Source organism: Pseudophryne corroboree, chromosome 7, assembly GCF_028390025.1.
Source record: "Pseudophryne corroboree isolate aPseCor3 chromosome 7, aPseCor3.hap2, whole genome shotgun sequence".
Lineage (NCBI taxonomy): Eukaryota > Metazoa > Chordata > Amphibia > Anura > Myobatrachidae > Pseudophryne > Pseudophryne corroboree.
In genome coordinates, this window is record NC_086450.1 from 330,200,902 (window position 1) to 330,224,603 (window position 23,702).

The 23,702-nt window shown below is 45.7% G+C and overlaps 1 long non-coding RNA gene across 2 annotated transcripts in view; it reads left to right on the top strand.

The window, feature by feature from the left end:
- LOC134945201 (uncharacterized) overlaps positions 1–23,702 on the top strand; it is a 102,468-nt gene that overhangs the window by 64,502 nt on the left and 14,264 nt on the right. The window lies entirely within an intron of this gene.

A 23,702-nucleotide genomic window follows, 5' to 3' on the forward strand; every position in this document is an offset into this window, starting at 1 on the left:
CCTGGAACGAACGGGGGGATCCTAAAAATTGGATGGCACTCCCGGTCACCCAGAGCAGGCTTACCTGCCCCCTTCCTCCGCCACCACCTGCACCATTCCCCTTAGCCACCCATTCATCCCCCATCTCCTGCATATGGAGAAGTGGGTGGGGTGATGATGCTATTCACGCTGAAATGCATCATCATAGCCTCACCCCTCCGGCTTTACAATGCCAGTAATGTGGGCATTGTATAACAGGTGCAGGTTCGCAGTGACGCGACTGTGTCTCCATGCCTCCGGACTGCCCCCTATGCTGGAACCACACCCCTTGTTGTGTTGACTTGGTTGCACCCTCCCAGAAAATCAGCAGTATATCTCCTACAAAATGTTGTGCAGCATGAGCTAATTTTGCCAAGGGGTAGAAATGCACCTCACTTTGTGTTTATATAATAATAATAATAATAATAATTTTATTTATATAGCGCTCTTTCTCCAATAGGACTCAAGGCGCTTAACAGATACACAGCATAATATAGTACAGAAAAATAATGAAGTACATTTTTCATAAAATACAGAAGCATGAAGATACTAAAAGAGACACTATGGAAATGCTTGAGTAAACAGGAAAGTCTTGAGTCTACTTTTGAAGGATTCTATAGTTGGGGCCTCTCGCACTGTGCTGGGAAGTGAGTTCCATAGAGTCGGAGCCGCATGACTAAAAGCTCGACCCCCAGATGAATTACGGTAGATTCTAGGTACTGCTAAAAGTCCTTCATCTACAGATCGCAGTAATCGAGTGGGGCAGTATGGGATCAGAAGCTGTTTCAGGTACCTTGGGCCTTGGTCATGTAATGCTTTGAAACTCAGTAAGCCAATCTTGAAGAGGATTCGCCATCTTACAGGCAGCCAGTGAAGGGAGTAGAGGATGGGTGTTATGTGGCTGGAACGGGGCTGGTTGGTTAACAGCCTGGCAGCTGTGTTTTGCACCAGCTGTAAGCGTTGCAATTCTTTTGCTGGTAGACCAAGGTAGAGGGCATTACAGTAGTCTAATCGAGATGATACAAATGCATGTATGACTTTTGGCATATCATCTGAGGGAATTAGGTGCTTGATTCTGGCTATGTTCCTCAGGTGAAAGAATGAGGATTTGATTGTGGCTGATATCTGATGTTTAAGTGTCAAGCCATCATCCAGGACAACGCCAAGATTCCGCACATGATCACTGGTCTGTAATTCTGAATCCCCGAGTGTAAGTCCAGTTGGTTGGCTATGCTGCAGTCTTGTCCTTTGATGTTGCGGTCGTATTATAAGGACCTCTGTTTTATCCGGGTTCAGTCGCAGCCAACTGGCGCTCATCCACTCCTGTAGTTCAGCTAGACAGCCATTCAGGGTTGCTACTGGGTTATCAGTGCCCGGAGCAAAGGACAAGTACAGTTGTGTGTCATCTGCATAGCAGTGGTAGACCAGGCCATGGCGCCTGATTATTTCGCCCAATGGGAGCATGTATACTGCAAAAAGCATGGGGGATAGTATAGAACCTTGTGGGACACCACATGGCAATGGCACTGGTGGTGATGAGTATAATCCAGATGATACTCTCTGTGACCTGCCTGTGAGAAATGATTTGAACCAGTTTAGGACTGTGCCATCCAGACCACAGAAGTGTATCAGTCGCTCAATCAGAAGCCCGTGGTCCACGGTATCAAATGCTGCCGAGAGATCCAGAAGGATTAATATTGAACAGTCACCTCTGTCTTTTGCCATCAGAAGATCATTTAACACACACACCAGGGCTGTTTCAGTGCTATGTCTTCTCCTGAATCCTGATTGAAATGGATCATAAATATCATGGGTTGTCAGGCGAGTTTCCAGTTGATTTGCAACCACTTTCTCAATAACCTTTCCTAGGAAAGGAAGGTTTGATACCGGTCTGTAGTTGGACATGCAGTCGGGATCTAAATTAGGTTTTTTAAGAAGTGGTCTAACAATTGCTTCCTTTAGGGGTCCAGGAAAAATGCCTGTCTGCAAAGAGCATTGAACAATTTTTGCAAAGACAGGACCGATTATATCCGTACAACCTATTAGAAGCTTGGTTGAGGCTGGGTCCAGGCCACAGGTGGTGGGACGCAAAATCCGAGCAATTTCAGCAGTGTCCTTTACATCCACTGGGTCAAAGCTGGTCCATGAAGGCAGGTAGCTTATATTGGCAGGCTTTGTAGTTTGGCTCTCCTTTGATGGCACTGTGGATATTCCAGCCCGGATGGTGGATATTTTATCTGCAAAGAAGTTTGCAAACTCGTTGCATCTTGCTTGGGAAAGGGTCTCATCAGTCTGCAGGCATGCTGGCTTGCAAAGCATCTCCACTGTGCGGAAAAGTTGAGCTGGCCTATTGTTTGCTGCTGTGATCTCATTTGACAGGAACTGTGATTTCTTGCGAGTGATTGTCGATTGATATTCTTCGTTATGCTTTATTAGTTTTATTTTGTCATCCATATAATAATTTTTATAAATTAATATTTACAGATGTAGCCATGCTCATCTATCCTCTTTGTGGCATGTAGTGCGAAAAACTAGCCTCATTACGTTTGCCTGCGCCTTGTGGCAGCATGGTGTATTCAGTCACAGTCTAATGAATTAAGTCTCCGTTGGGTGCAGTACTGGTGTTCGTCCACCAGGTGTCGCTTTTGAAAAACCCCATTGTGCATGTGTGAAGTCTCCATTGAAAAGTCAAATGATGCATGTAGATTCAGAACTACTTTTTTAGATGATCTCTACATTAAGTAGAAATTTGAACACAGAAACAGATTGGCTCAGCATCTCCAAAGCACACAAAGAAAAGCAAAGTTCAGAGTTCTACACAGCTCTCTAAAAGACAAAAAATAATTTCAATCAGCGATAGAGTTGGGACACACAGCACTATCAAAAAAAGTACAATGGGCAACATCACTACTGTATGTCACTGCAGGTGTCAGTCACCTGTCTCCATAGCTCTCTTGGCATAGTGGTATCACCGATATTACCATGCCTGTGAGCTAGGGTTTGATTCCCGCAAAAGACACACTTGTATTGTATATCTGTGTAAAGGTAAATATCCATTTTTTTTTTAAATTTTCCAAAACTAGTTCTGTCCTACTTTGTATACAGTCTCAGACATGCACACAGATATAGTCAAAATTAGAAAAAATCTGTAGGTGCTACTTATTACACAAATATACAATACAATACAAGCATGACTTTTCAATTTATGAGAATGTTATCTTTATGAGACTGAATTTCCTGTACTTCTTCCCAGACTTCCCTATTGCTCTAATATGCAGCCTCACCCACCTCCAATCCCACGACCATGAGACCTGTGATTTCATGGATTGGGTATACTACTTAGTAAATGACAGCATGAGCCATTCATTTATATAGAGTAGTGTACCGGCTGTGTTGTGTTTGTCATTTACTAAGCAGTGCACCCAGTCCGTGAAATCACGAGCCTCACAGGAAGTGGGATTAGTGGTAGGGGAGGCTGCCTATTAAAGTAATGGTGAGGCCCGGGAAGAAGTACAGGAAACTCAGTCACATAAAGATAGCACTCTAGTAATTTGAAAAGCCATACTTGTAATAAGTGTCACCTAAGGTTATTTCTAGTTTTGACTGTATATTTGTGTGCATGTCTGAGTCCGCATACAAAGTATGACAGAACTTGTTTTGGGAAAATTTGGAAAAAAACTGTGGATGCTAATCTTTACACAGATATAATTCTACTTATTACACAAATATGCAATACAAGTTTGGCTTTTCAAATTATGAGAGTGTTATCTTTATGAGACTGAATTTACTGTACTCTTCCTGGGTCTCCCCATTGCTTTAATGGACAGCCTCCCTACCACTATTCCCTCCCTCTGTGAGACTTCACAAACTGGGTGTACTGCTTTGTAAATGACAAAAACAACACAGCCGGTAGACTACTGTATCTGAATCAGGGGTGGGGCACCTTTTTTCTACCAAGGGCCATTTGGATATTTATAAAAAACCTTCGGGGGCCATACAAAAATTATCAACTTAAAAATGACCCTGCCCCCAATAGATATGCCCCCAGTAGATATGCCCCCAGTAGTTATGCTCCAGTAGATATGCCCCCAGTCAGTAGTTATGCCCCCAGTAGATATACCCCCAGTCAGTTGTTATGCCCCAGTAGCTATGCCCCAGTAAGTATGCTCCAGTCACTTGTTATGCCCATTTAGATATGCCCCGTCATTTGTTATGCCCCATTAGATATGCCACCAGTCAGTTGTTATGCCCCATTAGATACAGTATGCCCCCTAGTAGCGACGCTTACACACACACACACACATTAAAAGAAAAAAAAACACAATACTCACCAGCCCCGTTCCTGCTTCCGGACCATTGCCCTCTGCCTGGCCGCTCGCTCCTCAGAACTATGGGAGAGAAGTCATGACATCTCTCCCATAACACCACACAGCAGCACACGCACACTGCCAGAGCGGAAGCCGGAGCTCAGGAGTGAGCTCCTGCCTCCAGCTGCTACTGAGGGTAAGAGGCCAGGTACCCACTAGTAAAAAAATCTCAGTGGGCGCCCGGCTAGGTGAGCCTGGCCGGGCCGGATCAAGTGGCTCTGCGGGCATTATACGGCCCTCGGGCCTGAGGTTCCCCACCCCTGAACTAAATGAATGGCTCATGCTGGCTTTGGTTGGGGGAAGGGAATACAGAAGGCACATTCATTTGTAAGGCAAATTAGCATTGTGCATGCCCCGAGAGATCGAGAGATGCTTGGCGTGAGTGAGCTATCAGTTGCCAGGCAGCTCTGGTAATGTCGGGCGTCCTTTGCCATAAATCCATCTTATATGCATCGCTATGTGAATAGGATGCACAATCAGCTTCTGCGGATTAAAATTAGAGATGAGCGCCTGAAATTTTTCGGGTTTTGTGTTTTGGTTTTGGGTTCGGTTCCGCGGCCGTGTTTTGGGTTCGACCGCGTTTTGGCAAAACCTCACCGAATTTTTTTTGTCTGATTCGGGTGTGTTTTGGATTCGGATGTTTTTTTTAAAAAACACTAAAAAACAGCTTAAATCATAGAATTTGGGGGTCATTTTGATCCCATATTATTATTAACCTCAAAAACCATAATTTCCACTCATTTTCAGTCTATTCTGAATACCTCACACCTCACAATATTATTTTTAGTCCTAAAATTTGCACCAAGGTCGCTGGATGACTAAGCTAAGCGACACTAGTGGCCGACACAAACACCTGGCCCATCTAGGAGTGGCACTGCAGTGTCACGCAGGATGTCCCTTCCAAAAAACCCTCCCCAATCAGCACATGACGCAAAGAAAAAAAGAGGCGCAATGAGGTAGCTGACTGTGTGATTAAGATTAGCGACCCTAGTGGCCGACACAAACACCGGGCCCATTTAGGAGTGGCACTGCAGTGTCACGCAGGATGTCCCTTCCAAAAAACCCTCCCCAATCAGCACATGACGCAAAGAAAAAAAGAGGCGCAATGAGGTAGCTGACTGTGTGAGTAAGATTAGCGACCCTAGTGGCCGACACAAACACCGGGCCCATTTAGGAGTGGCACTGCAGTGTCACGCAGGATGTCCCTTCCAAAAAACCCTCCCCAATCAGCACATGACGCAAAGAAAAAAAGAGGCGCAATGAGGTAGCTGACTGTGTGAGTAAGATTAGCGACCCTAGTGGCCGACACAAACACCGGGCCCATTTAGGAGTGGCACTGCAGTGTCACGCAGGATGTCCCTTCCAAAAAACCCTCCCCAAACAGCACATGACGCAAAGAAAAATAAAAGAAAAAAGAGGTGCAAGATGGAATTGTCCTTGGGCCCTCCCACCCACCCTTATGTTGTATAAACAAAACAGGACATGCACACTTTAACCAACCCATCATTTCAGTGACAGGGTCTGCCACACGACTGTGACTGATATGACGGGTTGGTTTGGACCCCCCCCAAAAAAGAAGCAATTAATCTCTCCTTGCACAAACTGGCTCTACAGAGGCAAGATGTCCACCTCATCATCACCCTCCGATATATCACCGTGTACATCCCCCTCCTCACAGATTATCAATTCGTCCCCACTGGAATCCACCATCTCAGCTCCCTGTGTACTTTGTGGAGGCAATTGCTGCTGGTCAATGTCTCCGCGGAGGAATTGATTATAATTCATTTTAATGAACATCATCTTCTCCACATTTTCTGGATGTAACCTCGTACGCCGATTGCTGACAAGGTGAGCGGCGGCACTAAACACTCTTTCGGAGTACACACTTGTGGGAGGGCAACTTAGGTAGAATAAAGCCAGTTTGTGCAATGGCCTCCAAATTGCCTCTTTTTCCTGCCAGTATAAGTATGGACTGTGTGACGTGCCTACTTGGATGCGGTCACTCATATAATCCTCCACCATTCTTTCAATGGTGAGAGAATCATATGCAGTGACAGTAGACGACATGTCCGTAATCGTTGGCAGGTCCTTCAGTCCGGACCAGATGTCAGCATCAGCAGTCGCTCCAGACTGCCCTGCATCACCGCCAGCGGGTGGGCTCGGAATTCTGAGCCTTTTCCTCGCACCCCCAGTTGCGGGAGAATGTGAAGGAGGAGATGTTGACAGGTCGCGTTCCGCTTGACTTGACAATTTTCTCACCAGCAGGTCTTTCAACCCCAGCAGACTTGTGTCTGCCGGAAAGAGAGATCCAAGGTAGGCTTTAAATCTAGGATCGAGCACGGTGGCCAAAATGTAGTGCTCTGATTTCAACAGATTGACCACCCGTGAATCCTTGTTAAGCGAATTAAGGGCTCCATCCACAAGTCCCACATGCCTAGCGGAATCGCTCCGTGTTAGCTCCTCCTTCAATGTCTCCAGCTTCTTCTGCAAAAGCCTGATGAGGGGAATGACCTGACTCAGGCTGGCAGTGTCTGAACTGACTTCACGTGTGGCAAGTTCAAAGGGCATCAGAACCTTGCACAACATTGAAATCATTCTCCACTGCGCTTGAGACAGGTGCATTCCACCTCCTATATCGTGCTCAATTGTATAGGCTTGAATGGCCTTTTGCTGCTCCTCCAACCTCTGAAGCATATAGAGGGTTGAATTCCACCTCGTTACCACTTCTTGCTTCAGATGATGGCAGGGCAGGTTCAGTAGTTTTTGGTGGTGCTCCAGTCTTCTGTACGTGGTGCCTGTACGCCGAAAGTGTCCCGCAATTTTTCTGGCCACCGACAGCATCTCTTGCACGCCCCTGTCGTTTTTTAAATAATTCTGCACCACCAAATTCAAGGTATGTGCAAAACATGGGACGTGCTGGAATTTGCCCATATTTAATGCACACACAATATTGCTGGCGTTGTCCGATGCCACAAATCCACAGGAGAGTCCAATTGGGGTAAGCCATTCCGCGATGATCTTCCTCAGTTGCCGTAAGAGGTTTTCAGCTGTGTGCGTATTCTGGAAACCGGTGATACAAAGCGTAGCCTGCCTAGGAAAGAGTTGGCGTTTGCGAGATGCTGCTACTGGTGCCGCCGCTGCTGTTCTTGCGGCGGGAGTCCATACATCTACCCAGTGGGCTGTCACAGTCATATAGTCCTGACCCTGCCCTGCTCCACTTGTCCACATGTCCGTGGTTAAGTGGACATTGGGTACAACTGCATTTTTTAGGACACTGGTGAGTCTTTTTCTGACGTCCGTGTACATTCTCGGTATCGCCTGCCTAGAGAAGTGGAACCTAGATGGTATTTGGTAACGGGGGCACACTGCCTCAATAAATTGTCTAGTTCCCTGTGAACTAACGGCGGATACCGGACGCACGTCTAACACCAACATAGTTGTCAAGGCCTCAGTTATCCGCTTTGCAGCAGGATGACTGCTGTGATATTTCATCTTCCTCGCAAAGGACTGTTGAACAGTCAATTGCTTACTGGAAGTAGTACAAGTGGGCTTACGACTTCCCCTCTGGGATGACCATCGACTCCCAGCAGCAACAACAGCAGCGCCAGCAGCAGTAGGCGTTACACGCAAGGATGCATCGGAGGAATCCCAGGCAGGAGAGGACTCGTCAGAATTGCCAGTGACATTGCCTGCAGGACTATTGGCATTCCTGGGGAAGGAGGAAATTGACACTGAGGGAGTTGGTGGGGTGGTTTGCGTGAGCTTGGTTACAAGAGGAAGGGATTTACAGGTCAGTGGACTGCTTCCGCTGTCACCCAAAGTTTTTGAACTTGTCACTGACTTATTATGAATGCGCTGCAGGTGACGTATAAGGGAGGATGTTCCGAGGTGGTTAACGTCCTTACCCCTACTTATTACAGCTTGACAAAGGGAATACACGGCTTGACACCTGTTGTCCGCATTTCTGTTGAAATAGTTCCACACCGAAGAGCTGATTTTTTTGGTATTTTCACCAGGCATGTCAACGGCCATATTCCTCCCACGGACAACAGGTGTCTCCCCGGGTGCCTGACTTAAACAAACCACCTCACCATCAGAATCCTCCTGGTCAATTTCCTCCCCAGCGCCAGCAACACCCATATCCTCCTCATCCTGGTGTACTTCAACACTGACATCTTCAATCTGACTATCAGGAACTGGACTGCGGGTGCTCCTTCCAGCACTTGCAGGGGGCGTGCAAATGGTGGAAGGCGCATGCTCTTCACGTCCAGTGTTGGAAAGGTCAGGCATCGCAACCGACACAATTGGACTCTCCTTGTGGATTTGGGATTTCGAAGAACGCACAGTTCTTTGCGGTGCTACTGCTTTTGCCAGCTTGAGTCTTTTCATTTTTCTAGCGAGAGGCTGAGTGCCTCCATCCTCATGTGAAGCTGAACCACTAGCCATGAACATAGGCCAGGGCCTCAGCCGTTCCTTGCCACTCCGTGTGGTAAATGGCATATTGGCAAGTTTACGCTTCTCCTCCGACAATTTTATTTTAGGTTTTGGAGTCCTTTTTTTACTGATATTTGGTGTTTTGGATTTGACATGCTCTGTACTATGACATTGGGCATCGGCCTTGGCAGACGACGTTGCTGGCATTTCATCGTCTCGGCCATGACTAGTGGCAGCAGCTTCAGCACGAGGTGGAAGTGGATCTTGATCTTTCCCTAATTTTGGAACCTCAACATTTTTGTTCTCCATATTTTAATAGGCACAACTAAAAGGCACCTCAGGTAAACAATGGAGATGGATGGATACTAGTATACAATTATGGACGGACTGCCGAGTGCCGACACAGAGGTAGCTACAGCCGTGAACTACCGTACTGTGTCTGCTGCTAATATAGACTGGTTGATAAAGAGATGTCGTAGTATGTATGTATGAAGAAGAAAGAAAAAAAAACCACGGGTAGGTGGTATATAATTATGGACGGACTGCCGAGTGCCGACACAGAGGTAGCCACAGCCGTGAACTACCGTACTGTACTGTGTCTGCTGCTAATATAGACTGGTTGATAAAGAGATGTCGTAGTATGTATGTATGAAGAAGAAAGGAAAAAAAAACACGGGTAGGTGGTATACAATTATGGACGGACTGCCGAGTGCCGAGACAGAGGTAGCCACAGCCGTGAACTACCGTACTGTACTGTGTCTGCTGCTAATATAGACTGGTTGATAAAGAGATGTAGTAGTATGTATGTATAAAGAAGAAAGAAAAAAAAACCACGGGTAGGTGGTATACAATTATGGACGGACTGCCGAGTGCCGACACAGAGGTAGCCACAGCCGTGAACTACCGTACTGTACTGTGTCTGCTGCTAATATAGACTGGTTGATAAAGAGATGTCGTAGTATGTATGTATGAAGAAGAAAGAAAAAAAAACCACGGTTAGGTGGTATACAATTATGGACGGACTGCCGAGTGCCGACACAGAGGTAGCCACAGCCGTGAACTACCGTACTGTACTGTGTCTGCTGCTAATATAGACTGGTTGATAAAGAGATGTCGTAGTATGTATGTATAAAGAAGAAAGAAAAAAAAACCACGGTTAGGTGGTATACAATTATGGACGGACTGCCGAGTGCCGACACAGAGGTAGCCACAGCCGTGAACTACCGTACTGTACTGTGTCTGCTGCTAATATAGACTGGTTGATAAAGAGATGTCGTAGTATGTATGTATGAAGAAGAAAGAAAAAAAAACCACGGTTAGGTGGTATACAATTATGGACGGACTGCCGAGTGCCGACACAGAGGTAGCCACAGCCGTGAACTACCGTACTGTACTGTGTCTGCTGCTAATATAGACTGGTTGATAAAGAGATGTCGTAGTATGTATGTATAAAGAAGAAAGAAAAAAAAACCACGGTTAGGTGGTATACAATTATGGACGGACTGCCGAGTGCCGACACAGAGGTAGCCACAGCCGTGAACTACCGTACTGTACTGTGTCTGCTGCTAATATAGACTGGTTGATAAAGAGATGTAGTAGTATGTATGTATAAAGAAGAAAGAAAAAAAAACCACGGGTAGGTGGTATACAATTATGGATGGACTGCCGAGTGCCGACACAGAGGTAGCTACAGCCGTGAACTACCGTACTGTGTCTGCTGCGACTGGATGATAAATAATGATATAAAAAATATATATATATCACTACTGCAGCCGGACAGGTATATATATTATATAATGACGGACCTGCTGGACACTGTCTGTCAGCAGAATGAGTTTTTTATAGAATAAAAAAAAAAACACCACACAAGTGAAGTCACACGACGAGTGTTTAACTTTTTCAGGCAATCACAATATAGTATACTACTAACTATACTGGTGGTCAGTGTGGTCAGGTCACTGGTCAGTCACACTGGCAGTGGCACTCCTGCAGCAAAAGTGTGCACTGTTTAATTTTAATATAATATGTACTCCTGGCTCCTGCTATAACCTATAACTGGCACTGCAGTGCTCCCCAGTCTCCCCCACAATTATAAGCTGTGTGAGCTGAGCACAGTCAGATATATAATATATACATAGATGATGCAGCACACTGGGCTGAGCAGTGCACACAGATATGGTATGTGACTGTCTTGTACTCCTGGCTCCTGCTATAACCTATAACTGGCACTGCAGTGCTCCCCAGTCTCCCCCACAATTATAAGCTGTGTGAGCTGAGCACAGTCAGATATATAATATATACATAGATGATGCAGGCATGCAGCACACTGGGCTGAGCAGTGCACACAGATATGGTATGTGACTGAGTCACTGTGTGTACCGTTTTTTTCAGGCAGAGAACGGATATATTAAATAAAACAACTGCACTGCTGGTGGTCACTGTGGTCAGTCACTAAACTCTGCACTCTCTTCTACAGTATCAGCCTCAGGTCAATCTCTCTCTCTCTCTCCTAATCTAAATGGAGAGGACGCCAGCCACGTCCTCTCCCTATCAATCTCAATGCACGTGTGAAAATGGCGGCGACGCGCGGCTCCTTATATAGAATCCGAGTCTCGCGAGAATCCGACAGCGTCATGATGACGTTCGGGCGCGCTCGGGTTAACCGAGCAAGGCGGGAAGATCCGAGTCGCTCGGACCCGTGAAAAAAAACATGAAGTTCGTGCGGGTTCGGATTCAGAGAAACCGAACCCGCTCATCTCTAATTAAAATTAGATGCAACATGTCTATATTGTTTGTGCGAGTCCGGCTGTATCTGCATATCAAATGCTACTTTACAGTAATTTCCAGGAAAACACTGTAACATAGAATTTCGTTAGCAGATACATCTGCAGTCTCACAGTACAAATACAAAAAAAAATTTTTAAACTGGCAGCTTGGCTCACACTGCGTAGAGTAAGACTGCTTTTACGCACGTACACTGGATTACTACAGCATACAGATGTGTTCTCACACATCTTTGTTAATGTCACAGCCATGGAGTGGCGTTTCCACAATGCGAACGCATTGTGGGGATATGCACCACCATAGCTGCATTGTTATACTAATGATTACGGACACGTGCGTACGCACGTGCGGCATAATCATGCACAGACCCGGCTTTGAAATTACGGGTAGCAGGAGCATATCCTCTGTGAAGTTCAGTGTATTTCTTTAACATAAAATAATAAGTAATAATATATGCAGAGGATGCAAGTTGTGTCTAAATACTCTATACGATTTTAGTGCACTAAATGTTGCAGTACAATGTCCCTTAGAGAAAGTAAGTGATCGCACACACACAGTTTTGCTGAGGTCCAATGCTCAGGTATATTTGATTAAAAAGGTATGCAAACAATATTACAGTTAGACATTCAGTATATCAGAGTCAGAGTTAACAGCCAGTATACATACGTTCACATGCGCTCCCTGGATCCAGAGTACAGTCGTCACTAGATGACCTGGTAAAATCAGCTACTGGCCTATGGATCAGTGGAGCCTCATTTTATACAGTAAATTAATGGGTGTATACAACAGTGAGTTTCATCTTCTTCCATTGGTCAAGAGGCAAAACCTCTCTATAACTCGACGGCTCATAGGTCAGCCCACCTGAGGATGTGGGCCTTAGTTCTTTGCTGCAAGGACATGTGTTGCCCTCAGGGTCCCTCTTTGAAACTGTATTGAACTGACCAGTGTTCACAGCTTGCTCTGCACATTATTCCATATATATCTTATATTACTCATATCTTGCAGTCGCAGTGTGCAACCGTTTATCCGTAATGACCAGATTACTGATGGTAAAACACTGATTAATATGAGACTAAACATGATGCGATAATCTGGTCTTAACCCTGGAATAAGTACAGCATATAGCTAGTTTACAGTGTATTTTAAACCTTGTTTTGGACTTGTAATGACTATGTGTGAACTATCTGTGGTATGTAGATATATGATTGTGTGTGTTTTTATGGCATTTCTCAGTGATTGCACATTTTAACGTATATACACTAACCACGCGGCAACACGCACGACGTGCGATTCTATGCACAATGCGCGGTAAGGCGCATGGTGCGTCCTTATACGTCAATTGCCTCTTTACGCCACCACTGAGAAATGCCACTCTGTGTGTAGTTTGTATGTGTAATTTTTCTGACTTCGACAGTCCACTCTTTGATAGTCTCAATAAAACTATCACACCTTTCTAAAATTAATACATACAAATATAATTGGTAATGTAGATAAATCATTCACTAGAAAAATAAACAGGTTATGACATGATACATGGTATCACTATCTGATTATTGTTTCAATCACTGGATTGTACACCAGGTCTGCTTCATTTTCAACACTGCGCCTCCTCAGACTCATTAAATTTGTATTTCCTTTTGTTTTCTTTCGTCGGGTCCTAATTTGAACACATTTGAATACCATACTAATCGTTATGATGACACCAGAGATAGAGAGAAGTTTCCCTATGTTTGCAATCATTTCTTGCGCCCATTCTCCCAACCCAGAGAACCATTTAAGTGGGTTCAACCAGGAGGCCTATCCAACTATTTCCTAACCCACGCCCGTCAGAGTGAGATTGAGCTTCCTCCTAAATCCCATTAAAGCTGTAGTATCTCATCCATCTTTTGCTCTATCACCTTCTTTGGAACGTCTGTACTATTGGTGATATATGTGCAGCACTTTGCCCCATACTGAGTTGCTAGGGTTACACAATACCCTCCCATAACAGCTGTGACATAATTCAAAACCATCCGATGTTGCACTAATTCTTTCTTATAGGCTTGCAATTCCCTACCCGTATATCTGAAAGTGTCATCATACATCTCGGTGATATTGTCAATTAAATTTGCCAGCGCTTGGATATAGCTATAATTTATGACTCCTCTGGCCATATGGGTGATATCTAAGGCAATGAGGAACTGAATCCCCGTGGATTCTTGGATCAAATTAGAGGCTAAAGGTTCTTCCCTGGTGATAAGATTTCTTAAATAAATGTGTTCGTAGTGAGTATAAATATAAGGAGGAGGAGCGTTGTGGCGAATGTCTATCATTTGTCATGAGCAAGGATTATTATTTCAAGTAGTACCCTTCCAAGATAACATAAACTTTCGGAGTTCGGAGAGAGCCACTTGTACGCTTTTCTTCCACATATAAAATACACATCATCTGGGAGAATATAGGGAACAGAATGCGTCATTATCATTGCACATAAAATTCTAACAAAGACACCTGTCCCCATCCTCCCAAAACATGTTTCTGACCATATGATACTTGCACAGTATCCCAGTGACACTCTACCAGCCATTATCTTGTCATACCCTCTCGTGTATCTATATCTGTAGTGCTTCCCACTTACAACAATCTCGTATACAGTTACAGTGTCAGTTGGCTCTTTATCAGCTCTGTGTGAGTAGGCCATTGTCTGATTGTTCCAAATTAGCTCCCAATTTCCTGGTTTCCTGAAATTGGTGAGATTTAAACATAACAGGGATTTATCTACATGGTACTGGTGGAGTTTAAGAATAGGGGATCTAGTTATATTATATTTCTTATCCACCAGTCTCCCCCCGTGTAATTCAAGTAAATCAGCTAACTTTCCTGCATTGTTTTGTCCGTGAGTTACCTGTGAGCATACCCAACACTCTCTTTGATTTAAGACCTTACCCACAAATGAATGGTAGTCACGCAAAGGATGTCTGTCATATTCGGCATCATTACTTGACTGACAGCTCTGGTTGCACTCATCTTCAATTATGGGGTTGCATTAATCACAAATACAGTATTCCTCAGACAATAGCCCATCACATTGCCTTCCAACTCTGTAACTACCAGACCTCTTATTTACTCTGCCTTTGAACAAAGTGATAGGCTGATCCTGGGATCCTACAAAGTTATCACTCTATTCTTCAGAAACAGTTCCACACCCATACTTGACTTCTCGGGAACCCTCACAAAAATATAATGTCCTGAAAAAAATGATTGTACAAAGAAAAAAATTAGAACACAACAAGTCTTGATTGTAGTAAATCCATCTGCGTGCAACTGGCCTTTTAGTGGTTTTTTGATATGCTCAGGTAATGTCCAACAGTGCTGCCTTTCAGTATTCACGGAACAGATTCTCGAGTGATATTTCTGCAGTCTCACCCTCATTATGAGTTTCTTCCAGATTAGTGACCTTCTTGCAATGGAAAGAGTGGACCCAAGTCTCTCTCTTGGATACTTTCAATGAAGTTGTGCTAGTCAACAAAACTTGGTATGGTCCTTCCCACCTGTCTATTAGGCAATCTGAGCGTAAGAAATTAAGAATCATCACATAGTCTCCTGGTTCAAGATCATGATAGTTAGTAATTGGCACATCAGGAATCTCAACTGCTGGTTCATCATGATAAGATATTGTACCATCACCTCGTTGTTGCATTTCAGATCATCCTGAGGATCTATCATGACATGCGGTTGTCTTCCAAAAAGGATTTCAAAGGGTCATAAGTTAAGCGGGCATCTGGGAGTGTTTCTGATGCAATATAACACTACTGGCAGTACTTCAGGCCACAATAGTCCAGTTTCAGCCATCACTTTGCTCAGTTTGTTCTTAATAGTGCTGCTCATTCTCTCCACCTTCGCACTAGCTTGGGGTCGGTAGGGAGTATGAAGTTTACTATTAATTCCCATGAGTTTACAAATGACCTGAAAGACTTCACCAGTGAAGTGGGTACCCCTGTCACTTTCAATAATCTTAAGGATACCATATCTACAAACAAATTCCTGCACAATTTTCTTTGTAGTGAAAACGTGAAAAAAGCAGTGTTAGTGGTGGCTGGAAATGCCTCTACCCAATTTGAAAATACATCAGTGCATACAAATAAATATTTTAAATTCCTACAGGGTGGTAACTGTATGAAGTCAATTTGTATTACCTGAAAAGGTCCATCTGTAGGAGGAATGTGGGATGGCTCTGTTGGTACTGTCTTACCAATGTTCCTTAAGCAAGTATGACAGGACATTGCTTTCCTGCTTGCCTGAGAAGAGAACCCTGGTGCACACCCATAAGCTCTTACCAATTTGCACATACCTTCCTTACCCAGGTGAATCAGACCATGTGCCGCCTAAGCTAAGTTTGGGAGGTATGCTCTGGGGGCTACTGGTTTACCTTGTCCATCTCTCCAGAGTCCGGAGGACTCTTGGCCATACCCTTTCACCTTCCAGACTGCCATTTCCTGTAGGGAACACAAATCTTGTATCTCAATTAACTTTTGTGTGTTGACAATATTGAATGTCATCAGTGGTGTGTTGGTTTGTGTGGTGGTGCTTGCTACCCACTTTGCAGCTTCGTCTGCCCTGCTGACTGGGTCTTGGTTGTAAGTGTGGGCTTTACACTTGATAACAGCCACTCTGGTTGCTGTATGGCTGTCAGTAGTCTTTTTATATGCGATGCATGTGGCACTGGTGTGCCTACCGCTGTCATGAAATTTTTGAGGTGCCAAAGGGCCCCAAAATCATGCACCACTCCAAAAGCGTATCTAGAGTCTGTGTGTGTGTGTGTGTGTGTGTGTGTGTGTGTGTGTGTGTGTGTGTGTGTGTATGTGTATATATATATATATATATATATATTAGCTAATTTACCCTCTGCCAACTCACATGCTCTGGTCAGTGCTACCAGTTCAGCGACTTGTGCTGAGTGGGGTGGCCCAAGGGGTTCAGCTTCTATAATACCTCTGTCATCTACCACAGCATATCCCGTGCACAGGTCTCCTGAGTCCGTCTGTCTGTGACAACTTCCGTCTGTATAGAGAGTCAGGTCAGCATCCACTAAGGGGCTGTCACATATGTCTGGTCTTGTAGTAAAAGTCTGATTCAAGTATTTCATACAGTCACGCTTATCAGTGTCCATACAAAATTCTCCTTCGCTAGTAATCTCATCTTTATCCTCCACCCTTTGTGCCTTACAAGGCACATGTGGCAAAAAGGTAGCTGGATTTAGTGTGTTGCACCTTTTTGTGACAATGTTTTCTGGTGCCATCAGTAATAGCTCCCATTTTGTTAACCATGCACATGAGACATGCCAATATGGCATGTGGTGTATGAACTGTCAATTCATATCCTAGTACTACATCCTAAGTTTTGCTTACCAGTAAAGCTATTGCGGCCACACTTCTTATGCAAGTAGGGAGAGACCGTGCCATGCTATTGGTCGGCTGGAATCATCATTAATCTGAGTTAAGACCCCTGCCGCGCACCCAGCAGCCTCTGTGCCGTATAGCTCAAATGGTTTCTTGTAATCAGGCATTCCCAGTGCAGGGTCTCTTGTCAAGCACTCCTTTAGTTTCTCAAATGCCTGTTCGGACTCCTCAGTATGAGAAACCCGTTCTAGCTTGTTTGATGAAACCATTTCCTGCAATGGTAATGCCAAAATAGAGAAACCTGGGATCCAATTTTGACAATATCCACACATTCCTAGAAATGTGCAGATTTAATGCTAGGTTTGCGGCAGTGTCATGTCCTGTATGGCCTGTATCCTGTCTTGGGTCAAGTGTCTAAGTCCTTGTGTGAGGCAGTGTCCCAAGTATTTAACCCTTGTCTGGCACAACTGCAGTTTATCCTTTGAGACCTTGTGCCCTGTCTGGGAGAGATGAAACAAAAGTTGTTTAGTGTCTGCCAGTGAAGACACAAATGAGTGGAGCACAGTACCAAGTCATCTACATATTGTATCAATACCGATCCATTTTTGGGCAGAAAGGATTGTAAGCAGTCATGCAAACCCTGGGAGAAAATATTCAGGCTTTCAATGAAACCTTGGGGAAGGCGGGTGCAGGTATATTGTACTCCCCTGTACATGAAAGCAAAGAGGTATTGACTATCGGGATGAAGAGGAACAGTGAAGGCAGAACAGAGGTCAATACAGTAAGGTGAGTAGAGGTGAAAGGGATTTGTATTAAGATGACAGCTTGATTAGGCACTACAGGGAACTGACTCTCAACTACTTTGTTTACCCCTCTTAAATCCTGTACTAATCTGAAGTCCCTCCCACCGCTCTTCTTTACTGGGAATATGGGACTGTTGGCCGTACTGGATGTCCTGATTAAAATCTCCTGTTGCAACAGTCTTTCAATTACAGGATACACCCCTAATTCTACCTCTGGCTTCAGAGGATACTGAGGTATTTTTGAAGCTATCCTGCCATCTTTTAACTGTATCACTACTGGGGCTACATTAGCCATCAATCCAATGCCCTGTCCATCCTTAGTCCATAGGGAACGCGGTATTTGCGAGATCATTTCCACTACCTGTGATGGACATGAGTCTAGAACGGTTGAATGCAACATTAGTCTTTGAGGAGTGTCTAGCATATCTTGTACTTCTTGAGTGTGGTTTTCAGGGATGTCTAAAAATATGCCATCAGGGGTACAATATATTACACATCTCAATTTACACAACAAATCTCTGCCAAGTAAGTTAGTCGGGCCGCTGCTGCCAGGAGAAAAGAGTGTTTGGCATGCAGAGGCCCAGTCGTAACTTCTACTGGTTTTGTTAAAGGGTAATGTTGCACTTTTCCCGTTACTCCCATTGCCAAATAGTTTTATCTGTGGTTCTTAAACCTAACTGAGAATTTAGAACAGATCTGGCCGCACCTGTATCCACAAGGAAAGATTGCTTTGTGACAGCTACATTAATTATGACCTCTGGCTCTTCCTTTAGATCTTTAGTCAATCTAACCAGCTGTAAGATACAGGTGTGACCTAACCCCTACTGCTGTTGCTGACTTTCCTGCAAAGCATTTGCAGCTATGATATGTGAGGGTACTTGCTGTGGCATTTTGTGGGCCCGCCAATTCCTCCTTTGTGGGTATCTACATGTTTCCCTCCTATGTGGTTCGTAGTTTCTTCTATGTAGGTTGGAGTTATGTGTGTCCTTAGGTTCTGAACAATATCTAGATATGTGTCCCTCTTTACCACAACTATAACATGTTATGTTCCTTCCTTTGTGTTCCCCATATGTGTTGTGTTGGTAAGGTCGCGTAGGCGTATTTTCCATTTCCTGAATACTTACTGTCAGCAATTTCTCCATCCTTTCCTCTTTATGCTTACCTATGTTTTTGTCATGTTGCACGGCTGATTCCCTAAGGGCATCTACAGCTATACCCCTCCAATTGGGCAGGGACGTTTGCACCCTTATTCTTAATGGTTCCTTAAGGCAATCCATTAGTATTGAGACGGCTACCTCCCTATGATGCATATCATCTTTTATGTTGGTTATTCCGGTATGTTTAGCCATTTCTTGCAAAGCCCTTGTGAAATAGTCAATTGCGGTCTCATTATCTTTTTGTTTTATGGTGAATATTTTTCGCGAGTCCACTACTACTGGGAAGTATATGGCCAATTGACTCAATATTTTTCTTACATTATTTTGATTATCTTTTTCAGTCAAAGAGCTGTCATCTTCCAATCGCCAATTTTCGATACATTTCTGGATATTAATATTGGGAGGAGGACAAGCTCTCAATACTATCCGACAATCTTTGTTAACAGGCTCATGAGCATTACCCAGGTCCTTAACAAACTTTTGACAGCCAGTCAGATTTTTCCTAGGGTCTGGAAAATCTGTTATAATTGACCACAATTCTGATCTATTTCAGGGGCAATACATAGCTATGTGTCTAATAGGGATTACCCCATCTCTGTCCGCTATCCCACTGGGAACTGCTAAAGTGCGGATAGGATATACTCCAGCTATTTCACTATTTTCTGAATTTATTTTGGGCCTTACCATCTCTGTACTATGAATGGCACCATACTTACCAGTTTCGCTTGTCTCAGCCACTTCCCCTGCTCCTGCTGAAGCTCCTCCTTTACCTGGTGGATATTATCCCTCTTGGAAGCTGAGTGCATGAGAAATGGCCGAGACCAGGGTAGGCTCATCATCTTCTCCTGAATAAAAACTTTAATATTTGTTAATACAGGGTACAAATAACATTTATTTTCATTTTCTGTAGTTATACTGGCTGTAACTCTTTTCCCATCCACATATGGCGGTGGTGGCGCACTTGCTTTCACTTTTTCGTAGGTACTAGGTTTTAATTCATAACCTATCTACCTTTGTACTTCACCTTCTTTCTGCCACAAGTTTAGACAATCGTTATGTTTTATTCTCAATTTGCATGATTTTATCAGGCATATTTGGTTTCGTACTGTATGTAATACCTCGGGATCAAAACTACCAATTTTTGGAAATTATATTTTACCATTCTCAGTCATACGTACCCATTCATTACTATAAGCCAATGCGTACTCACCATATTTCTTAAGCATAATGTATGCTGCGGACCCTTTTGGTCCCAGTGATGTGCAGTGGCGTGAGGGAGGTGAGGCAGAACCTTTCCTGTCATACTAACGTTTGTGCCAGAGTTTTTACTGTATAAAATATATCAAAAATACAAAGAATATGTTTGAAATATCTTCTTTGCAATATTCTAATCATTTGTGTAGCCAAAACTCTGAAGGAAAAAGTCTATGGCCTGGCTAACTTTTCCGCATATCTCTGATCAAAACTCACTGAATTTCCAGGAGTTTATACTGCTGTACCTGTGTATAATGCCCAGATGTACGCTTTGTATCATATATTGCATGTAAATCTCGCTCTGGTGCTAGGCAGTGCCTCCTGAGCTATTTAACTCACCGCATGTCCCTGTTTGGTCCATCTCCCACCTGAACCGTGGTTTCCTCGGTCATCCCATGTGTCCTTTTAGCGCCCATGTTGGTGGCTTTTACCAAAACACTAAATGACTTCTTTGTAATGCCGGTGGAAGATTTAACCAAGCTATTTCCACAACACTCCTTCCCACTTTATATGCAACTGACCGACATCTAAGTGGGCAACACATACAGTGAGGATGATCCCTACGTTGGTTTCTTTCCACTAGAATTCCGGACGGGAAACGTCACCACCCCATCTAATGGATTTCTACCAGGACTTTTCACTGAGAGAATCCGTGAATTTCTTTCTTTACACAAATCACGTCTGCATATGATATGCAATGCATATCATAAACAACCGTGCAGTCCAATCTCATGACACACAGGTACTTGTTATCTGTGTGTCCTATGATTACAGAGATAATTTAACTAGGCTACTGTATGTCCCCTGCACCTGGGATTCGATTTTCAACTAGGCCACGATCCCACACTTTTCTATAACGTGCAGTTGTGAGCTGCCACGCCACTGAACCTCTCCTTGTTCAATGTCACCACAGCAGTAACCGATCTGGTTAGATCAACACAGAGGACTCGTGGACACTCGCTCAGGTTAGAGGAGAGGAGATTCCGCACAATACGGCGTAAAGGCTTTTTCACGGTAAGGACAATACGTGTTTGGAATTCCCTGCCCGAGGGAGTTGTAATGGCGGAATCTGTCAACACCTTTAAGAATGGGTTAGATAAATTCCTAATGGATAAGGATATCCAGGGGTATGGTGCATAGTCATACATTATAGTTACTATAAATAGGGATAAAATGCAACGGCTGACAGCAGCATCAGTCAGAAATTTTAGTCAAATCATCATGCATAGGAGACCACAAATAGGTTGAACTCGATGGACAATTGTCTTTTTTCAACCACAGATACTATGTTACTATGGTTCATGCACTTATACAATTCACTTTGAATCTTCAACAGCTCACACAGAAGATATTTTTCTGTACAGAAAAGTCACTTCGCAGAAACTGATAGTAATTTCCCAGAGGTTTTACACTTCTATTAATATAGTTATTAACTATAATTTGATAAGCTGAAGGCTGCATAAGCCTGAGGCCATATAAGCGATCAACTTTTTGTGATTGGTTGTTAAATGACTAAGCAGTTGCTAGGCAGATCAGTTTTCCCGGTTGGTTTTTTCCTATTGGTTTAAGGGGTTGTGCATCAGGATGAAGAGGAGGGTCTTAGGTTAGTATATAGGGGGTGGCCATCTTGCTAGACTCCCTCTTGCCTTTCAGTTTATGCCCCAGGAAGGATAAGTACTATTGCTTATTTTCACTGCCTGTAAATTGTTTTTGTTTTGTTTTTTTTTGAATTTCATTTGCCTTCTCTAGGGCATTATACAGTGCTGTGCCCCCTCTCTGCGTGTCATTGTATACTTTTGCAGATTCTCCCCCCTCTGCCATGCCTCGTCCAAAACGTGCAGCTCCCCCCCCCCCCGGCGCCTCGTGGATGCGGGGAGCGCCTTCCGCTCCCGCTCCCCGAGCGTTGCGCCACAGAGAGGACTTCCCCCTGTTTCAGACAGGCGGCGGGGACGGGCAGTTACAGCCCGCTCCCCTGCCGCACGGAGACGGGCGGCCAGCGGCCGCTCGTCACGTGGTGCCGATGCGCGCGGCTCGGCCCGGGCCGCGCGTCCCGGCGCTCGCAGCGGGACGGGCCTCTCCTCTCCCTCCTGCCTCGGGCGTCTGCAGCACTTCCCCTCCGGCGGCCAGCGGCCGCTCTGCACGTGGCGTGGGTGCGCGCGGTCCGGCTGGGCCGCGCTCCCCGGCGTCTCCCGCGGGCGAAACGACTTCCCTCCCTCCTTCCATAAGTGCCTCCGGCCCTCCTCCTCCATCCCCGCGGTCGGCTCTCGGCGACGTCCTGGGGGCACAAGCTGTGCCGGACGGCCGCGGCAGAGCTGCGGGGGGCGAGGGGGGGTCAATATGCAGCTGGGGGATATGAGCCCAGGGCAGCGGGTAGCGGCTCCCGCTGTCCCCGGGACAATACAGGGCCCCATACTACCCCCCTCCAGCGGGGGGTTTAGCACACCGCACCTCAATTTAAATAATATTGGGCCGTTTGGGCCTAGTGTCGCCGGGGCGGGGGACGTGGCAGCGGCGGCCGCCACACCCGCCCCGGCGGCAGTCACATGGCAGGGTTTTCCCCCGGCCTCGGTGGCCTGCTCGGGCTCCTCCTGGGTGTCAGACGCCCCGACGCCATTAACGGCGCCCCCGCTCGTCGGTTTTCAAACCCCTCTCCACGCCCTTCCCGGTCCTTTTCAGTTTGGGTCCACACAGACATCCGTCTCGGCGGCTTATATGACGCCCGGCGGGGCGCTTTCGGTAGCAGCGCAGCAAGGCTTCGCGGGGAGCCAGTCCTTCCCCGGGGGTTTTGCGTGGCCTCCGGCTCCAGCATTCCCCTTAGCCGCCAGCATGCCTTCCATGGGCTTCATGACGGTGTCCGGCACACAGTTTTCCCCGCACGGGGCCAGCGCGGGCGCCGGCGTGCAGTCCACGTGGTCGGTCGGTTGCCCCCGAGTCGCGGTGCCCTTGCCGGCCTTTGCGGGCCTGCAGTCAGGGCAAGCACCGGGCGGTGGGTATCAGGTGGCACAGAGTTGGCCCCCTCTCGCGGCGCCCCCTCAGTTCCTTCCGGCGTCATACGGATGGGCGGGGGCGGGCGGCTGCCCGCCGCATACGGCGTGGCGGCCGTCTTACCCCGCGAGTTTCGGTGCAGTGAGCGGGTCAGCCTTTACGCAGTCGATCGGGTACACCTCGGCGGGGGCCCCCTCCCTGCAGCTGCCGGGCGGCCATCCGCCACGGAACGGGGGGACGGGCTCTCCGCCTCCGCATTTGCGGACAAGTGTTAATGATGTTCTGGTTCCCCCGGTGCCGGTTGTCCCCTCTTTTTCTCCCTTGCAGGTTCCGTCTAATTCAGGGGCTACGCCCGTCACGAGGCGAAGGTCACGGACAAGCGCGACTGCGAACGTGGAGGTACGGCCATCAGCGGAGGCGGGTGCAGCGGACGACGCGGTTCCGGGTCCTTCAAACTCCGGTGAGCTAAATATTCCTTTACACGTTTCAACTTGTAGTTCCTCGTCTTCTAGCAGCGTATCA